A 20,722-nucleotide genomic window follows, 5' to 3' on the forward strand; every position below is an offset into this window, starting at 1 on the left:
CAAAACTAGGTTATTTAGGTAGGAACTCCTTCTAATTATATCTAATACAACTCTCAAATATTTTAGTTGGGTGAATAACTCCTTATTCCAATTCATCATATGGATCATTTCCAACTCTTGCTTCTAAACGTATATAATCTTATTATAATTTGTTTAGTTAAGTTTGACCCATTGTTTTAGCAGTTGGATATTATAGTTATCCCATCGCACCTTACTAATATAGAACATGCACCTCACGTAGGCGAAACCTACATTATTTGATACTAGTCTTGATGAGTGCTAAAACATGGAAAGCATAAACTTAATATTTAATTTGAGGGAATTTGCAATTATTTTGATCTCACTGGCTTATTTATCATATAAATCGTCTCTCACATGCATCAATATACATACAAAATGAAACAGTTACGGCCCCTAGCGCAATTGTTCTCCCAAGCTAATGAGAAAACCTAAGCTAACTTACTAACGATCTAAGCTTCTCCAAGCAAGATGTTCAAGGTTGTCCTCCTTTGATATTGTATTCTTCTTTTTCGTTATAACATTACATTACATAAAAGAAACTCGTTTTATATATGAGGAAGTGAGATAAGAAAATAAGTTACATTAAGAGATTAAAAGAAAGGCACGACACGCATGCCGTATTTTAAAATCCCAAAAACAAAACAAAGGAAAACTAAGGCTATAACTGATCACCACAAGACAATAATAATAAATACATTATTATTATTAATTTAAATTATGTTAATTGAATAAACCAAATTAAATTTCGGCGATTGATCACACTACGCAGAGTTAGTCGAGGGTTTTAATGAACAATTCATTTAAAACCGATACTTTAAAGCACAACTCTTGTGTAGTCACAGCCCTAATTGCATAACACTTTGATAGCACAACCCTTGTACCGTCATGAACCCTAATACAGTAATTGCATATCGTCAAACACACCTCGATTGATAATTCAGTATGATTTATCAACATGTCATTGCTTCACCATACTAATGTCGGATTCCGAAGCAAATGATCATTGATCGCTCAAAGGAATGACAATCATTAAGTGTTTGAATGAACAAAATAGAAACAGTATATCAAATATACCATATTTTGCATCAGAATTACTTATATCATATATAAAAATTGATCTATCTCATTTGTGTAACCTATGGACGATCAATGTATCGCTGCTTCACCATACAAATGTTAGACTCCAAAGCATAGTCAACATCAATCATCCAAATCATACACACATGATGCCAAATTTAATTACTCGTTTATTTTTTAATTCATTTTGTCTTTTAATCGTATTAATACAGAAAATACAGAAAGTAAACAACTATCAGATGCACGGTTTTGTAAGTGGATCTGATACCACTGAAGGAAAATTGTGATCCAAAACACAGTGAAAATTAAAAAATTTCATTTAGTGATCCTTACGAATGAGCATGACCAGTGATAGAAACCGTTACCTCTTGTGGAGATTGAAACCTTTGATGCAGATCTAAGGAGTGATCACGAGCGTTGAATGGTAACAACGCCTCTACTCAGTCTACACGAACGGATTCCTTCAGTCTCAGTGCTAGCTTCTACGAGTGAAGTCTTTGAGAGAGAGAGAGAGAGAGAGAGAGAGAGAGAGAGAGAGAGAGAGAGAGAGAGAGAGAGAGAGAGAGAGAGAGAGAGAGAGAGATAAAGAGAGAGAGAGAGAGAGAGAGAGAAAACAAAATTTCATCAAGTGAAATGCTTTTGCACAAGGGTTTTTTTATTTATAGAACCACTTGTGTGGGCTGCAAGCTAAAAAGCCCACTTAAGTGTATGTGGCACATATTTTATGGTATATCGAAAGTCACTTAAGCGCATGGTACCTTACCACAATTTGTATTCTAATTAAGTGCATCGTACCTTATGATGTTCTACAATTCACTTAAGTGCACCGTACCTTATGATGTTCCTTATTTACTCTATCTCTTATGAATCCGTCCTTTTGTGTGTGACCCTGTAGGTTTTCACGACATTGAAATTATATTAAATCACCTATTTAACATAATAAATAGTGAACGGTATCTAGCAACACATCACTGCTATCCACGACACGAAAATGTAATATGATTTTACAAAGCCTTTTTGTGATAATACTTGTGTGTACAATTACCCTTTTTGCCCTTGTGTCTATATTGAACATAAGGCATAGACCGTGTCATCCTTGTCCAGTTCAATATTGGGCCCTTAGACATTTATCTTGTTACGCAGAATGGGAAAATTCCATCTAGGTCACTCATGTCCCTCAACATGCTTCGTAGAGTACCCATCAACTGTCTTTATGGTCATCTAGTTACAGACAATGTTTGATCAGCAATAAAGCATTCGACTCTACATCTAGGATCTATAGTGGTTTCAGGTCGAAGGGTGGTATACACCACTATCATCCTGAGAATAACTTATGACACTTTGCATAACATTATATGTAGTTTTCTCATAGCGGGCCAATCTAGTATATATATATTACTCCTAATATTCATACTTATGTTTATGACTTGATAACTCTTTACCCATGATCCATGAGATGTGATCATCAGTCTATATACATAATAGTCTTAATGCTTTAATATTATCCCACTTCACAACAAATCTCGACTACAGATACTTTAAGAATAGTGTCCTTATGTTTAATGGGATCTCATGATTAAGTCACACTTGATACATTAAATGAACTAGCTGTTCTAGGGACTTTATTAAACAAACATAATAAATAAAAATCCTTTTATTATTAATAAATAATTCGATACAAGTACCAAAAGTATTGGTCTCTAGGACTTACACCAACCGATAATGCCACCACAGGTTGCTTTCTTTAGCACCATGAGATTGGGGCACCAAATACTTGAAAGAAATAACCATTGTGCTTTTTCGATCTTCCTTTCTCCATAACAACTAACATCAGAATAACAAGTAAACATAGCTTCTTTACTTTCAGAGTCTCGTCGAAATAGAATTCCATAGTTTATCCTTTTAAGTATCTTAGGATTCTTCTTGCATCCTTCATGTGTGACAACCTTGGTTCACTCATATATCTGCTCAGTAATCCGACTGAGAAGCCTATATCAGGTCGACTGTTGCATACATATCTCATAGATCTGACAATTTTTTTGAACGAAGTTGCGTCGACTTTGTCTTCTTCTCCATGCTTCTCCAACTTCAAATTTGGTTCGACAGGTAAAGATGCAGGAGTTGGATCATCCATGTTGAATCTCTTGAGTATCTCTTTGGCATACTTTCTTTGATGTAACATCATACCTTGCTTCAACATTTGAAATTCCATGCCTAGAAATTACGACAACTTTCCTAGATTCGATATTTCAAATTCCTTCTTCATTGGCTCTTTGAACTTCAACAACTTCTCCGAGCTATTTCTAGTCACTAGCAAGTCATCTATATATGAGTAGATTATTGTTATATCTTGTGCCACAACCTGAGCATAGACATCATACTCTGATTTTCATTTTACGAATCCCAATTCTACTAAGTGTGAGTCGATCTTCTTGTTCCATGACATAGGTGTCTGCTTGAGACCATAGAGCGCTTTGTGAAACTTGTATACTTTACTTTCTTCCTCCTAGATCACAAAACCAGGAGGTTGTGTGACATAGACTTCATTGTCTAAGGACCATTCAAAAATGTTGATTTCACATCTAAGTGAAATGTCTACTAGCCTTGCTTACATGCCAAGGCTACTACTAGTCGAACAGTCTCCAATCTTGCTACTGGTGCGTGTACTTCAGAGTAGTCACCTCCTTCTCTTTGAAGAAAACCTCGAGCTACAAATTGTGCCTTATATCTTTCTATCGACGCATAAACATTGTGCTTCAACTTGAACACCCACTTCACTTTGATAACTTTTGTATGTGTTGGAAATTCGACTAACTTCCACGTGTTATTTATTTCAATTGCTTGTAACTCTTCGACCATAATTGAATTCCACTTTTTATCGTTTAAGGCTTTGCTATAGTTGATTGGTTCAGCACCTGGAGTTAAGAAGAAATGAGCTAATTCTCCATATAGTGTGACTTCATCATCACCAGTCACTTCATAACCTTGAAGTCTTGTCAGACCAAATCTAGTTCTTTGAGGTCTTTGACTAGTACTAGCTACACCATATTCGACTTCGATTGTGCCAGGCATGTCAGCAACTGCTTCGATTTCGACTAGAATATCGATAGTATCTTCAATTCAACATTATTACTTGCTTCATTAAAATCATAGCTCATCAGTGTCTTGACAATTGCATCACTAGAATTCCAATCCCAGGAATAATTTTCATCAATCACAATATCTCGACTCGTCGCGATCTTCTTATTAATTATATTGAATATCTTATATGCACTAGTTTTATGATATCATACCAGAATCATAGGTTCACTCTTATCATCAAGCTTCCTTCTTCTAGCATCAGGAACATGCTTATAACAAATAGAGCCAAACACCTTTAAATTACTCACTGATGTTCGTTTTCCACTCCAAATTTCTTCAGGAACCTTGTTCTTCAACTTCTTAGTAGATCACCTATTCAGAATGTAAACAGTAGTGGAAACAACTTCACCCCAAAAGGATTTTGGCAAATTCTTCTACTTTAGCATGCATCTCTCATGGTCATGTTTCTTCTTTTTGAGATTCCATTATGTTAAGGCATGTAAGGAGAAATTACCTCATGATCAACACCATGTTCTGCACAAAACTCTTCAAGCATCTTAGATTCACCACCTCCATCTGTTTGCAGAACTTTGGTCTTCTTCTCACTGTGATTTTCGACAAGTATCTTGAATCTTTTAAAGATTTTGAATACTTTACCCTTTCGCTTGATCACATAGATCCATAACTTTTTACTAAATTCATCGACAAACGAAACAAAATACATGTTTCCCCCAATGGTATGCTCTTCAAAAGGGTCATATACATATGAATGTACAACTTCGAGTATGCAGGAGGATCTTATTGGCATAGTCGGAAAAAAAAGACTTTCTAGATTATTTTCTGACCAGACAACCTTCATAGAGTTTTTCGAGCATCTCCAGACTTGGTATACCAATTACCATATCTTGAGTAATCAGTTGATTGATTGATCGATAGTTAAAATGGCCAAACCTCAAATGCCACAACCAACTATGCTTGTAGTAGACAATCGTTTTTAGACATTGTACTTCAGTCGAACTGATCATGGTCTTAAATGTCCTGTTCTTCGACAAAGGATATTTCAAGACCAAATTATTCTGAGTGTCAAACAGTTCCAAGGCTCCATCTTTCATAATCAATGAGAAACCTTTTTCGACCAGTTGTCCAACACTTAGTAGATTGTACTTCATTCCAAGTGCATAGAGTACATATTTCATCATAGCTTTTCCTCCATTTATCCTTTGAATAACTATGTCGCCAGTATCTTTAACTTGCAACGAGCTATTATCAGCAAGTTTGACCTTTCTCTTCTTCGACAAATCGAAATCTGCTAACCATACTTTTCGACCACTCATATGATTCAAGGAACCTGAGTCGAGGAACCATATCTTGGAGTCGACATGGTCATTTGCAACTGCTGTCATAACCATCATATCTTCATAAGCATCTCAATGTTGGCGTGCAAGGTTCGCTCCTTCCTCTTTTCCTTTTGTTGCTCCCTTGTCTTTATTTTACAAACAATTCTTGGACATGTGAATCCACTTTTCAAAGTTATAACACTGCACACCTTTTTTTCTCTTTGTCTTTCTTATAGGAGTTTCCTTCTCCTCTTTTCGAGGATTCAAAATCCCTATCATCGAACTTATGCTTTTGATGGTTCAACCAATACTAATTTCTATGAGTCTTGTCTCCTTTGACTTTGAATTTGTTGGAACCAACACGCTTCTTCCAAGCCTGAGCTTATAGTACTTATATCGAATCTTGAACCCCTTTCCTTCTGACAATCCTAATCTCATGCGCCTCCAACGAACCAACCAAATCTTCTAGTTTCATGGTTTCAATATTGTTGGATTCTTGAATAGCTATGATAACATGATCGAAGTGAGAGGTCAACATACGCATTACCTTCTCAACTATCATCTTATTAGTTAGGGTTTCACTATAACCCTTCATGAGATGGACGAGATTCTGCACCTTTAACACATAACTGCAATCTTTTCATCTTCTCCCATCCACAACAATTCATACTAGCATCGCAAAGTCTACAGTTTGATGACTTTAACTTTCTCGCCTCCTTCATAGGACTTGACAAGAATATCATGTGCCTTCTTATCCGATTATGTAACACCCTAAATGTCGCATACAATTTTATATCGAATTTAGTTAAACAAAATGCAACCACTCAGGGTGTCATACACAATCAAACATAGCTTGCTCCGTAACACTGGTTGTCACATAAAAATTTAGCATTTGTCATCGCATGCTCACCTTCACTTAGGGTATCATCGTAGTGGAATCATTTAAACTAAATAAACACAATATTGCAACTCATGACATTTAGTCTCATAAACCTCAACCTTCATAACGCAACAAAATAAGTTATATTATTTAACTCATAACAACTTTGAGATCTCAACAAAACATAAATAGTAACTTATACAAAAGAAAACAAGTGAAGGCAAATGTTCTCATCCAGATGTTAGATGATAAGAGCAAAACCCTACTAATAAAACAACAAACTAATTGAAGCCACTCTTAGAGCTATCTTTCACATACTTCAACAATGATACTCATGAGTATCTGCACGATGCCCGTGTAAAGGAAATATTCAAATAAAAAGGGGTGAGGATACACATTCAATAATAACAAGCATATACTACAAGGTAGGATATCAACACATAACTCAATATACACAATCTCAAATCGCAATGTATCAATTTCATTCGCACACCAATTCATCAATCACAACTTATTAGTCAATATAACTCATTCATAGTATATCTAATCATAATCTCACACTCAAACTCATTAATCAATCATAACTCAACAATTATGCATCTAACTCATTTATGCAATGCAACTCGACTATGCAACTCTATACATATGCATGTGGTACCATGTACTCAAAAGGTTCCTTAGAGAACCGGGTCCACCCTACTCGAACATTGAATCCACCCTACTCAGATTCGAGACAAGTCACCAATCCACCCTGCTAAAAAAGTAACTTGCCTCTTTCATCAACAACAACGACATCATGAATGCATGTCAAAACACGTCAATGCAACAACAACATAATTTTTAAAGTCCCCTTCCAACAATAAACTAAGTATACATTGAACCAACAATAATATCCCTCCCTACTCGAACTGTTATTTACCAATCACATAAATAACATCAATATTATCCTCAACATAATATCACAACAACAACATAATGATCATCAACATCATACACAACAACATCATAATCATCATCTACATCATAATAACATCATCAACTATCATCCTCACACAACATCAGATACTTATCACAACTTATAACATCATCAATATTCAACATTTACATTGTTAACCAATTATAATTAATATTTTCAGCATCATAACATCATCACAAGATAACATCAACAATTATGCACAGAATCATCAATTATTCATGTTAATATGACACAATTAGCCACTGAAACTAATTCCATTTGATGGTAAGTTGTGTTAGCTTTCCAACATTTTGAACCGCGTCTCAATCTGAGTCTCAAAACTCAAGTTATGATAATTTGAATCGCAAACAACAACTCTATGTTGTCATGCTCGCCAGACGAGATATGGGTGAGACAAGTCCGTAGTAAAATACCTTGTGCTCCCCTGGAGAAGACTCAGCGAGTCAAGCTTGCCTAGGGCTCGCTCGAGAAGCTGGCAGAACCCCAAAATGCGATTATACACTACAGAACCTCCAAAATCATCCTAAATTCGACCCCAAACATCCAGAAACTTATAGCACATGAATACCACACAATAACATGTTAATTCCTATTAATGTAACATGTTATTATACTGATTTAACTAAAAAAACAGAATTATTCATGCTTTAAAAATCCCAATCTCGAAACAAAACTCATGTTTATGAACATATAACATACAAAATAATTACCCCAAATAAAGTACACGAATTCGTAAGTAATCATAGCAGAACTAAAAATCATGTTATTCATCATATTTATTATAACCCAAAGGAAGAACAAACCATATGGGAGGTTAAGGGTACTGAAGCTAGCAGAAATATACTCGAACATATCGCACGGTCGAACATACAACAGAGTCGCCATCGAACTTTATTTATTCCAAAAGGAAAGGGAAAACATCGATAAAACCCGGGGGAAAGAGATATGTTGGGTAAGGAAGTCGGTCATGCAAGGGGAAGGTATTAGCACCTTTGACATCCACGGTACTCCATGGGAACCGTTTTGATTGTTCTCGCTCAAATAGGTGTGATATCTAAGATTACTCACAAAAGAATGGGGAAAAAGGGAAAGAAATAGATAAAGTGCTCGGTGAGGATTGGGGCCCTCATGCCTACGTATCCTCATAGTGCAATGAGGAATTCAGAGCTTCGTAGTTCAAGGAACTAGAGGTGGAAGATGAAAAGAATTGTGACCAAAGTATGGTCTGAACCAAAGAATTGTGTTGTTTTGAACTCCAACAAGGGTGACACACTAACCCAAGAGTAAACAGGTATGAACCAACAAGTGAGGGCCTACAACACAGTATCACTGTATTGGAACAATCAGAAAATAAGGAATTAAGTGTTTGGGTACAAGCCAAACAACTCTTGATTCACAAAGAGATACAAGATGGAGCACAAAGAGATCGTGTATTTGGCTCAGAATAGGGAATATTGAAGGAGAAGGGCGATCCTAAACGCAACGGAATATAAAATTTCTCCTTTAATGATCCTTACGAATGGGCATGATCAGTGATAGAATTGTTACCTCTTGTGGCGATTGTAACCTTTGATGCAGATCTACGGAGCGATCACGAACGTTGAACGATGACAACGCCTCTATTCAGTCCACACGAACGGATTCCTTCAATCTCAGTGCTAGCTGCTACGAATGAAGGCTTTGAGTGAGAGAGAGAGAGAGAGAGAGAGAGAGAGAAACGAAATTGCAACTGCACAAATGCTTCTACACAAGGGTTCTATTTATAGAACCACTTGTGTGGGGTGCAAGCTAAAAAGCCCACTCAAATGTATGTGGCCCATATCTTATAATATGCCAATATCACTTAAGTGCGTGGTACCTTACCATATTTCATATTCTATTTAAGTACACCGTACCTTACGATGTTCTACAATTCACTTAAGTGCACCGTACATTACGATATTCCTTAGTTACTCCATCTCTCATCAATCCGTCCTTTTGTGTGTGACCCTGTAGGTTTTCGCGGCATTGGCAATTATATTAAATCACGTATTTAACATAATAAATAGTGAGTGGTATCTAGCAACACATCACTGCTACCCAAGACACGAAAATGTCATGTGATCTGACAAATCCTTCTGTGATAATACTTATGTGTATAATTACCCTTTTCCCCTTATGTCTATATTGAACACAAGGCATAGACTGTGTCATCCTTGTCCAGTTCAATATTGGGCCCATAGACATTTATCCTGTTACACAGGATGGGAAAATTCCATCTAGGTCACTTATGTCCCTTAGCATGCTTCGTGGAGTACCCATCAACTGTCTTTATGGTCATCCAATTACGGACAATGTTTGATCAGCAATAAGGCACTCGACTCTACATCTAGGGTCCATAGTGGTTTCAGGTCGAAGGGTGGTATACACCATTATCACCATGAGAATAACTTATGACACTGTGCATAACATTCTATATAGTATTCTCATAGCGGGTCAATCCAGTATAAATATTACTCTTAATATTCATACCTATGTTTAAGACTTGATAACTCCTTATCCATGATCCATGAGATGTGATCATCAGTCTATATACATAATAGTCTTAATGCTTTAATGTTATCCCACTTCACAATAAAGCTCGATGACGGATACTTTAAGAATAGTGTCCTTATGTTTAATGTGATCTCATGATTAAGTGACACTTGATACATTAAACGGACTATCTATTCTAGGGACTTTATTAAACAAACATAATAAAGAAAAAGCCTTTTATTATTAATAAATAATTTAATACAAGTACCAAAAATATTGGCCTCTAGGGCTTAAACCAATAAATATCACATGAAGTGAATGAGGATAGAGTATGAATGCATCATGGAGATGAACGGAATGAAGTGACCAAAGTCACAGAATTGAATATTCGGGAATAAGTGACTGAAGAAGTATTATTTTAAATCGAAGGTCAGATATACATCGGAATCCATAAGAGAAATGGAATTTGTACCATAGAGAGAAGGTGGCACGAACTACAAGTGAGGGCCTACATCACTGTATCACTATATGGTTGAGCCGAAAAAAGAAGGAATTAAATGTTTGGGGATATTCCAAACAACTATAGGTACAAATGCAGACTGTCACTATATCGCCCTTAAAGGGTATATATGGGTATCCAAAGAAATATGTATTTTGGTTTCAAAGAAACAATATGTCACTAGGTGAATGGTTCGATGATCGAAGATAGATAATGGATCATGAAAGGTATGAAAGGTGCCCTAAGGAAGAAAGAAGAAGAATAAATAAGTATGCTCGAGGAGGATTCAAAACCTCGTGCCTACGTATTCTCATCGTGCAATGAGAAAATCAGAGCAATCGTAGTTCAGCCTACTACAGCTGAAACAAAAGGGAACGAGATTGATTTCCCAGGGTCCAATACCCTTCAAGGATGAAAAGGAGTGCCAAGGTTCATGACCTTCAAGGTAAGGTATGACTACCAGAGTTTATTACTGATGGTGTCAAAGAATTTAATTTCCAAGGTTTAACACCTCACAAGGCGAAGATAATCAAGTGCCAGAGTCTATGACTCTCAGGGCTGAGAATTGAATCAAATAACCAATGTTTAAAACCTCACAAGGTAAAAGAGATAGATATGCCAGAGTCTATGACTCTCAAGGCGGAGAATCGAATAGGATAGCCAAGGTTTAACACCTCACAAGGAGAAGAGAGTTAGATACCAGAGTCTATGACTCTCAAGGCAAAGATCAAAATCGAAGAGCCAAGGTTTAACACCTTACAAGGCAAAGAAAGTCAGATACCAGAGTTTATGACTCTCAAGGAAAAGATCAAAATCGAAGAGCCAAGGTTTAATACCTCACATGGCAAAGAAAGTTAGATGCCAGAGTCTATGACTCCCAAGGCAAAGAATTGGATTGGAAATCCAAGGTTTAACACCTCATAAGGCAAAGATAGTTAGATGCCAGAGTCTATGACTCTCAATGCGAAGATCAAAATCTAAGAGCCAAGGTTTAACACCTTATAAGGCAAAGAATGGGATTAGAAGAGGGTGTAAGACCACAAGTTGCTGATAGAAAAGGATGCTCCACTATTGGGGTGTTGGAAGATTGATCGATAAAATAGGATAGATTGATAAATAAGGTAGCTCGCGAAGAATCTGGATTCTCCTACCTACGTATCCTTATAGTGAAATAAGGAAATCAGAGCTTTCGTAGTTCAGCCTACTACGGCTGAAACAAAACTGATTAAGGAGGCAAAAGAAAAGATGATAGAATGATTGTATGAAATAGTGGAATAGACTTGATAGTTACTTGATAAGAATCACACTAAAGTCTATGAGTAAAGGTGGATACGATAAGCAACAAGCCAAATGTCTCGCACCCAAAGATATCCAGAATGAGTATAGGAAAGCTCCAGTCTCGTTCCTCATTTACTACTTAAGGCTCATGGCATGTAGTTCTCATCCTAACTTTCAAGTCACGAGAGGAGAATCTTTATTGTTCTTGTATTGATGAAGACCTTATCAATCGTTTGATAGAGGTGAGTACAATGAGCATTGGGTCATTCGTCTCATACCCAAAGATATTCAGAATGGGGGTAGGAATTATCCAGTCTCACTCCTTCTCCATTTCTTAAGGCTCGTGTCGTACAACTTGATTCATGATTGATAAGTTGTTGATGTAGTACTTGCTTGTTGTATTACTGCTTTGTGAAGAGAGACTTTCCAATCGTATGATTCGAATTATGTTAAAGTCTATGAATAGGGGTGAATACGATGAGCACTGGGTCATTCGTCCCATATCCAAAGATATTCAGAATGGGGGTAGGAATTCTCCAGTCCCATTCCTTCTCTATTGCTTAAGACTCATGTGGCACACTTTGAATTACGATCAACAGGTGTTGATACCTTTGTTTTGCTTGAGAAGTAGTCCACTTTGCTATCTATGCTTGATTGATGTTGACTTGAAGTCTTGATCTTGCATTCGAAACTTAAGGTCATGAGCGTATGAGATTCAGCATATCCACGATAGCTTGAGCATAATGAACTTGCCATATCAAGTGACCAAGGGCCTTTTAGTCACTTGAATTAAGCTAGGAGTTTACAACACGATTACAAAGGATTTGGTTGACCAAAGTATCCTTTGGTCAATGCTAATTAATAGGATTAAAATAATAGTTGAATTATATATAATAATATTATTAAATTAATCAACTAAATGACATTAGATGATTTAAAACCCTAAACTAGGGGAACAGGCATTAAATCAAGAGTTTCTAATTAAGAGTCCTAAGTTAAGGGAGCATGTATTAAAATCAATATTTTAAGTCTAGGGGTAAAATGATTAATATTGAATTGAAATTTTAATCATGAAGATCAACAAGCATTAAAAGCTAAACAAATCTTATTATTCTAAAAAATCTAGAGAATTCTCTAGTCTGATTATAAACATAACAAGCTAAGTAATCTCTACTCAAAAAATAATAGTTAATCAAAACACTTCCTTACAATTCTAAAAAAACTATTAACTAATCGAATTTAAGATTTAACTCTAATTAATTCTAATCAATTAAAACTGATCAAAAATTAATATTTCTAAAAACAAACTAATTAAACTAAACAAGATGACAAATCTTAGCTAATCTAATTGAATCTCTAATCAATCTAAATAACACACAAATGTAAAAATAAAATAAGTAATGGGGAAAACCACAACATGGGCTAGAAAAGGGGGTGCAGGCCCAGATTTTGGTTGTATGTTTGGTATATTCGGACTTAGGTATGAGGTATAGGCCCAGAAAATAAGATTAGAGAGGAGGTGCAATCTCGAATATCTGAGGTACATGTGCAAGAAACGTTTGGGCCCGTTTGGACTCAAGGCCCAAGCTCCCACCAATGCAACTGAATCTGAGTCCAACGCTTCTCCATACTGCAAAACAACTTTGGCCATGCTTGTATTACAAACTCTAACTCCCTTTCAATTCCTTCACGATCTCTCAACGGCAAACACGAGCAAGGCCGAAACCGGATCTACCAAACCTATTCGTTCCGCACTTTCGTTTTCCAATGAAGCCATGAGAAACCTCAAATCCGGAACCATCATCATCCAAATTCCAGATTAAAATCCAAATCGATGGAGAGCAGATGAAGAACAAGGTGTCGAGGTTTAATCGATTTCTGAAATCAACATCTATATCTAAATCGGTTCATTATTGTGCGCGCCAAATCGAAAGACGAAACGAGGCGAACGACACAATGAACCGTGACGCAACGAATCAGGGATCGCGAGGAGTTGTGGAAGAGAATTTACCGGACTTCGTGGTGCGAACAGGTACCAATTTCTTCTTCTTTTCTTTGTTTTGATTCTCCCTTCTTCTTCTACATTTCTGCGAATTCTGAGTTCATTGCGTCATGGTACATGGTGCAGAATTGTCGTCGAGTTCTATTGGTGTGGTTCCCTTTCCTTCTTTCGAAGCCTCCTGCTACCGTGCGTATTGAATCGTTTGCGTGAGTGAGGTTAAGAGGATTGCAAGTCGTTTTTCTATTACGTTAATCGCTCATTCTTCTGCTTTGTTGATTCTGATTCGATGTGGGTGTGGTTCTTTACAGGGTGAAGGAGGCTTGGTTGCAGAATCTGGTGAGATTTGGTTGTGGCGATCAGTTGCGGAATGGAGATGTAAAATCCAGAATGAAGAGGAAAAAGATAATTGAGGAAGAAGATGAGGATGATTGAAAATTCTGCAGAATGAAAGGTGAAGTACTATTTATATCTTTCCAAAAATCAGTTAGAAATTCCAACTCAAATTCATCTAAAATTCAACTTAAATTCAGAGTTGGTTAGTAAATTCAATAAGTTAGTTATAAGTGAAATTTAAATTCAAGATGAAATGAATCTAACTTGCATTTGGTTTCAATTTTCTTGTGTTTCCTGAGTCTGGGTGAGTGGTCTGCAAGTGAAGTGTTCTGGTTTTGCTGTAGGTTAGCAGGTTTTTTCAGTTTCACATTGCTGCATTGGAGGCTTGGCTGCAGAATCTGGTGAGATCTGGTTGCGGCGTTCGGAATGGAGATGTAGAATCCAGAATGAGGAGGAAGAAGATGAGGATGATTGAAAATTCTGCAGAATGAAAGGTGAAGTACTATTTATATCTTTCCAAAAATCAATTAGAAATTCCAACTCAAATTCATCTAAAATTCAACTTAAATTCAGAGTTGGTTAGTAAATTCAATAAGTTAGTTATAAGTGAAATTGAAATTCAAAATGAAATGAATCTAACTTGCATTTGGTTTCAATTTTCTTGTGTTTCTTGAGTCTGGGTGAGTGGTCTGCAAGTGAAGTGTTCTGGTTTTGCTGCAGGTTAGCAGGTTTTTTCAGTTTCACATTGCTGCATTGGATGCCTACTTGCTAATGGATATCCAAATTTAAAGTGGTGACCTGGACTTATTAATGGATGTTGGTTGTATTAATGGACATGGTTTGGATATGGATATGAGATGGATTGGATTGTAAATTGGTTTATGGATTATTGAAGGATATTTGAAATGTTAATGGATACTTGAATTGCTTAATGGATAAATGAATATGGACTCAAAAATAATCCAAAGTTAATCTAAATATTAATTTAAAATAAAAAATCAATCAAAATCAATTTGAAAATCCAATAAACATCCATTCATATTTAAAATTAATTTGATGCTAAAGTTCGATAATTTAAAATTTGGTATTAATTTGATATCAATTTAAGGAATCTAGCACTCATTTAAAAATAAAAATCGATTAGAGTTTGAGTCGTTAGATTGAAGATCAATTAGGATTGAATTGAAATTAGATTTAAAAATCGATAAAAACTGAAATTCAACAAAGAAATCCAGAGCACTGTGATCCAAAAAGCCTAGATAATGATCGTTACTAAAGTCGAGACAACATGGACTTAGGAATGGATGGTTAACTTCGGTCAATCGGTTGACCAAGAAGTCAACAATCGACCTCAATCAACCAAGAGGCGTGAATTATGGTTTATATTAACATGAATGCATGATGCATAATGGATGAATGCAGATGAATCACAAGTCATAGATTGAATGAAAAATGTGAAAAAGAGAGGGCAAATTTTAGGGTACGACAGGTACCTCCACTCTACCCCTCCTGCTTTAACACCCATTAGAGAAGTGCATCTCCCCTTACCTTGATTTCTAGCTAGAATTATGAATTGGATGATGTTCTTCTCCTTCAAGCTCTAGCTATCCTCTTGTTCTTCTCTTTTCCCTAACTCTTCCTCTTTTTTTTTTTTTCTCTTTTTCTACGTACTGATATCACTCCCTTCTACAAACTCTCTTTTTAAAATAAAAATCCAATTCCTTCATTAGGATATTCCTACCTTACCCTCGTCTTTCTCTCTAATTCCCAACTTGCCCCCAAAATATCTACAAACTCTTATTCCTTTTTTTATTTTATTATTTATTTAAATAATAAACTAAAATATTATTTTAATTAATTAAATAATTTTAAATAAATCTACCAATTATCAATTCAATTAATTACTCTCCACACTCACATTACACTTATTTATTTATTAAATTAAAATATTCTTTATTCTAATTATCAAGATTCTAAATAGTTTATGTAAACTCCAACAAATCATAACTTATTCTCTACACCTCTATCTATAGGACACACACATACCCTCTTATTTATCTATTCACACACAATAATTAAATAAAACACACATAAATCACAATTAACTTAACTAAAATAATTTAATAAATATTGGGGTGTTACAGATTCAACATGAGAAATCTTGTCGAAATTTGCCGAATCTACCGCCAATTGAATGCAATACGCAACCTTTCAATCTTTCCTCTTTGCCTCCTTGTTTGTGACTCTTTAAGCATTATTTGCATTACTAGCAAGCTCAGGGACGCCATTAGTAACCACTTCAAGGGTTTCATGAAAGGAAAACAAAGATTGCATCTGTTTTCTGTAACACCCCGATTATCGTTAGAATAATTTAAATATTATTTAATATGATTATTTGAAGGTAAAAAGGAATTATTAAATAATATTGGGAATTATTATTATTATTATTATTATTATTATAGGTGTTATTTATTTTAATAATAATTAAATAATAAAATAAATGGAATATGAAGAGTGGAAGGGTAAAAGTGGAAATTTGATAAGAGGCCAAAGGGAGAACTCAGAGTTTTCACGTGTTGTTGCCTCAGAGTCAGAGAAAGGGGAGAAACGCTGAAGAGAAAGAGAAGGAAGAGGAAAAGGCCAAAGATTGCTCAGAGCTTCCTTCAATCCAAAGAGGTAAGGGGTCTGAACCTTATTAAACAATAATATGCTGAAAATGGTGAAATATTGGATGAACGAAATTAGGATTTTAATCGAAGGAATTCGTAGAAATATATGCAATGATGTTAGGATTTGTGAAATCGAATAGGGGACTATTGTATTAGATGATATGAGTGATTTTGTGTGAAATTTGGACTGTGGAGGGATGAATTTGGATAGATCTCGTAGCAGAGGGAGCCATTGCAGATCTGGAATTCTGGTTTCTGGTCATACGCGTATGGCACTAGGCAATACGCGTAAGAGATGGCTGGTACGCGTATGGCGCTAGGCAATACGCGTATGGATGAGGAAGATGATGTTTTGAACGTGTTTTGGTCTCTGTTGGTACGCGTATGGGAATGTGATACGCGTAGCATACGCGTATGGACATGGGTAATACGCGTATGGATTTGGTCAGGCGTGGGCAATACGCGTATGGGCATAGGCAATACGCGTATGTGCAGAATTGTGGTCTTTCCTGGACTGTTGTTGTGCAGTTTTTGTTGTTTAGGCTGAGCGAGGTAACTTAGCTGATGCATAGGATACGAGGGATCATTTCCCGTTGCTTTGAGTGGTATAGATATTAGTAGAGTGTGATAATACTGTGTTTGATTATGTGGCATGATGTGATATGCTTTTATGATAGAATGTGTTAATGATGATGATAACATGACTATATGATGCTGTTGTTGCTATGTTGATTATGATGCATGCTTGGTGTGCATGCATTCATGAAAGGCCGATGCCTAGTGATGAACGGACTGAGTTCCAATGATGTTGTTGACTCCGGGCTTGTTGAGAGGCTTGGTTCCTTACGGGGAACTCGGATTCTATGGTGATGAATCTGGGAGTGGTGATCCTGTAGTTGGTCACAAAATGGGTATACCGAGTCGTGTTGAGTCATGCATGGGTGTGTGCATTGCATTTGATATGTTGTTTTGTTGATGTTCATGAGTATGTTGATTATGATGATTATGATGAACTGTGTTGGCATATGTGAAATATATTTATGTTTATATTTCTGTCGCTATACTATTATTTAATAATGTAATTCTCACCCCTTCTGCATGTGTTTATGTTCATCTATGATGAGCAATGTGCAGATAAAGCGGAGTAGATATTGTTGAGGTTCGAGGAATAAGTGTAGAGTTATTCTACAGAGTCGAGTCAAATGCTCTGGTCATGTGACACCGGGATTATGGGATTCGATAGATACTATAATATTTTTTACGTTGTCTATGATGACTAATGTTGAAATGTTTTGTTTAGATAATGTTGAAACATTATTATGAATTGTTATATGATGAATTATAATATTTGTGTTGTTGTCCGCTGCGAAGATTTAAATATTAAATAATATATGTTATGTTGAAATGGAATAAGTGTTATGTTGTAAGGAATGTAAACTCTTCTACATGTTGTACTCTGATAATATAATTAAATATGTCGTTCGGGTAGAAGGGTGTTACATTAGTGGTATCAGAGCATGGTCAGTCCAGTCGAGTCATAATGTGAGGTTTTCCCTGTTGGTCGATTAGTGTAAATGACACTGTCGATATTTAACGGTTGTGGTTGTGTTGTGCAGAGTATGGCTGGAGAAAATGACCGTGCGATTGCTGAGGCTTTGGCTGCTATGGCGCAGGCTATGCAGGCGCAGCAGAATCCGCCGGTCGACGAGTTTAGGAATTTGGGAAGGTTTCTGAAGAATAACCCTCCTACATTCAAAGGGCGCTATGATCCAGATGGTGCTCAGATTTGGCTGAAGGAAATTGAGAAGATTTTCCGGGTGATGACGTGTACTGAAGCACAGAAGGTGCAGTTTGGTACGCATATGTTATCTGAAGAGGCTGAAAACTGGTGGGATAACACTCGCCAGAGAATTGAAGTACCAGGTGCTGAGATGACTTGGGAAAGGTTCAAGACGGCCTTTCTGGAGAAATATTTTCCTGCTGATGTGCGATGTAAGAAGGAGATGGAATTTCTAGAACTGAAGCAGGGTAACATGTCTGTTGCTGATTACGCTTCGAAGTTTGAGGAGCTGGTGCAGTATTGTCCTCATTATAATAATGCTGATGCTGAGGAATCCAAGTGTGTCAAGTTTGAGAACGGGTTGCGTCCCGAGATCAAACAAGGCATTGGTTACCAGGAGATTCGTAGGTTTCCAACACTGGTTAATAAGTGCAGGATATTTGATGAAGATAGCAAGGCTAGAACTGCTCATTACAAGAGTCTTAGTGAGAAGAAGAATAAGGATCGTGGTAGTCCTTATGCATCTCCGAATGGTAAAGGTAAGCAAAAAGTGGTAGATGAGAAGAAGCCAAGTGGGGGAGGATCTCCCATAGCTGGTAAATGTTTCAAGTGTGGCGAGCCAGGCCACCGTGCTGATAGCTGTACCAAGAAAGTGCTGAGATGTTTCCGATGCGGTCAGGCTGGTCATAGAGTTACGGAATGTAAGGATGCTGGTCCGACATGTTTTAATTGTGGCGAGAAAGGCCATATCAGTTCGCAGTGCTCGAAACCGAAGAAGGCGGCTACTGCAGCTCATACTACTGGTAGGGTGTTTGCTCTGAGTGGGGCTGAAGCTCCTAAAGAAGATAATCTGATTAAAGGTACTTGCTTGATTAATAATGTTGAATTGCTTGCTATTGTTGACACTGGTGCTACTCATTCGTTTATTTCGTATGAGTGTGCGACCAGGATTGGTGTGATTATGTCGTCCCTAGGCGGAAGTATGGTGATAGATACTCCTGCTAATGATTCTGTGAAAACTTCTGTTGTCTGTCGAGGTTGTCATTTGACGATCTTTGAGAGAGAGTTCGTGGTTGATTTGGTGTGCTTGCCCTTGCACCAAATTGATATTATTCTGGGAATGAATTGGCTAGAATTCTATGGCGTGTTTATCAACTGCTATAGGAAGACGGTGCGGTTTTCTGAAGTTGGTGAGAATGATGAGGCAAGATTTCTATCTGCTAGGCAGGTGGGGGAATTTGTGAAAGATGAAGCTCAGATATTCGCTTTATTTGCGTCTCTGCAAACGGATAAGAAAGTGGTGAGTGTAGATTTGCCTGTTGTCTGTGAATTTCAGGATGTGTTTCCGGAGGATGTAAGGGAATTACCTCCAGAACGTGAAGTCGAATTTGCCATTGACTTAGTACCAGGTACGAGTCCGGTGTCGATGTCTCCTTATAGAATGTCGGCAACTGAATTAGTTGAATTGAAGAAGCAACTTGAAGAATTGCTTGAGAAGAAGTTTGTGCGTCCAAGTGTTTCTCCTTGGGGTGCACCAGTATTGTTAGTGAAGAAGAAAGAAGGTACGATGAGGTTGTGTGTCGATTATCGGCAGTTGAATAAGGTGACTATCAAGAATCGGTATCCATTGCCGAGGATTGATGATTTGATGGACCAGTTGGTTGGAGCGCATGTTTTCAGTAAGATTGATTTGCGGTCGGGTTATCATCAGATCCGAGTGAAGTCAGATGATATTGCGAAGACTGCTTTCCGTACGAGGTATGGTCATTATGAATACACTGTGATGCCGTTCGGTGTGTCTAATGCTCCAGGTGTGTTTATGGAATATATGAATCGTATATTTCATCCGTACCTTGATAATTTTGTTGTGGTGTTCATAGATGATATATTGATATATTCTAAGACGGAAGAAGAGCATGCAGGACATCTGAGAATTGTTTTGCAGGTGTTAAGAGAAAAGAAATTATATGCAAAGTTATCTAAATGTGAGTTCTGGTTGAAGGAAGTGAGTTTCCTTGGCCATGTGATTTCGAGTGGTGGGATTTCTGTTGATCCGGCTAAAGTTGATGCTGTATTACAGTGGGAGACTCCGAAGTCTGCTACTGAGATACGCAGCTTTCTGGGGTTAGCTGGTTATTATCGCAGATTTATTGAGGGCTTCTCTAAGTTGGCATTGTCGTTGACGCAGTTGACTAAGAAGGGTCAAGTGTATGTGTGGGATGCAGCTTGTGAAGCGAGTTTTGTGGAGTTGAAGAGGCGGTTGACCAGTGCTCCA

At 36.9% G+C, this 20,722-nt stretch overlaps 1 long non-coding RNA gene across 2 annotated transcripts; it reads left to right on the forward strand.

The window, feature by feature from the left end:
* Positions 1-13,286: 13,286 nt before the first annotated feature.
* LOC127092801 (uncharacterized) lies at positions 13,287-14,938 on the forward strand. 2 transcript variants are annotated; one of them, XR_007792287.1, is made up of 5 exons: positions 13,287-13,695; positions 13,792-13,880; positions 13,974-14,116; positions 14,343-14,492; positions 14,719-14,938. It is a non-coding gene; the product is annotated as an uncharacterized LOC127092801 (long non-coding RNA). The 2 variants fall into 2 exon arrangements; XR_007792288.1 differs by having other exon boundaries at positions 13,288-13,695; positions 13,792-13,871.
* The last annotated feature ends 5,784 nt before the right edge of the window (positions 14,939-20,722 follow it).

This window comes from Lathyrus oleraceus, chromosome 6 (assembly GCF_024323335.1).
Source record: "Lathyrus oleraceus cultivar Zhongwan6 chromosome 6, CAAS_Psat_ZW6_1.0, whole genome shotgun sequence".
NCBI classification, from domain to species: Eukaryota; Viridiplantae; Streptophyta; class Magnoliopsida; order Fabales; family Fabaceae; genus Lathyrus; species Lathyrus oleraceus.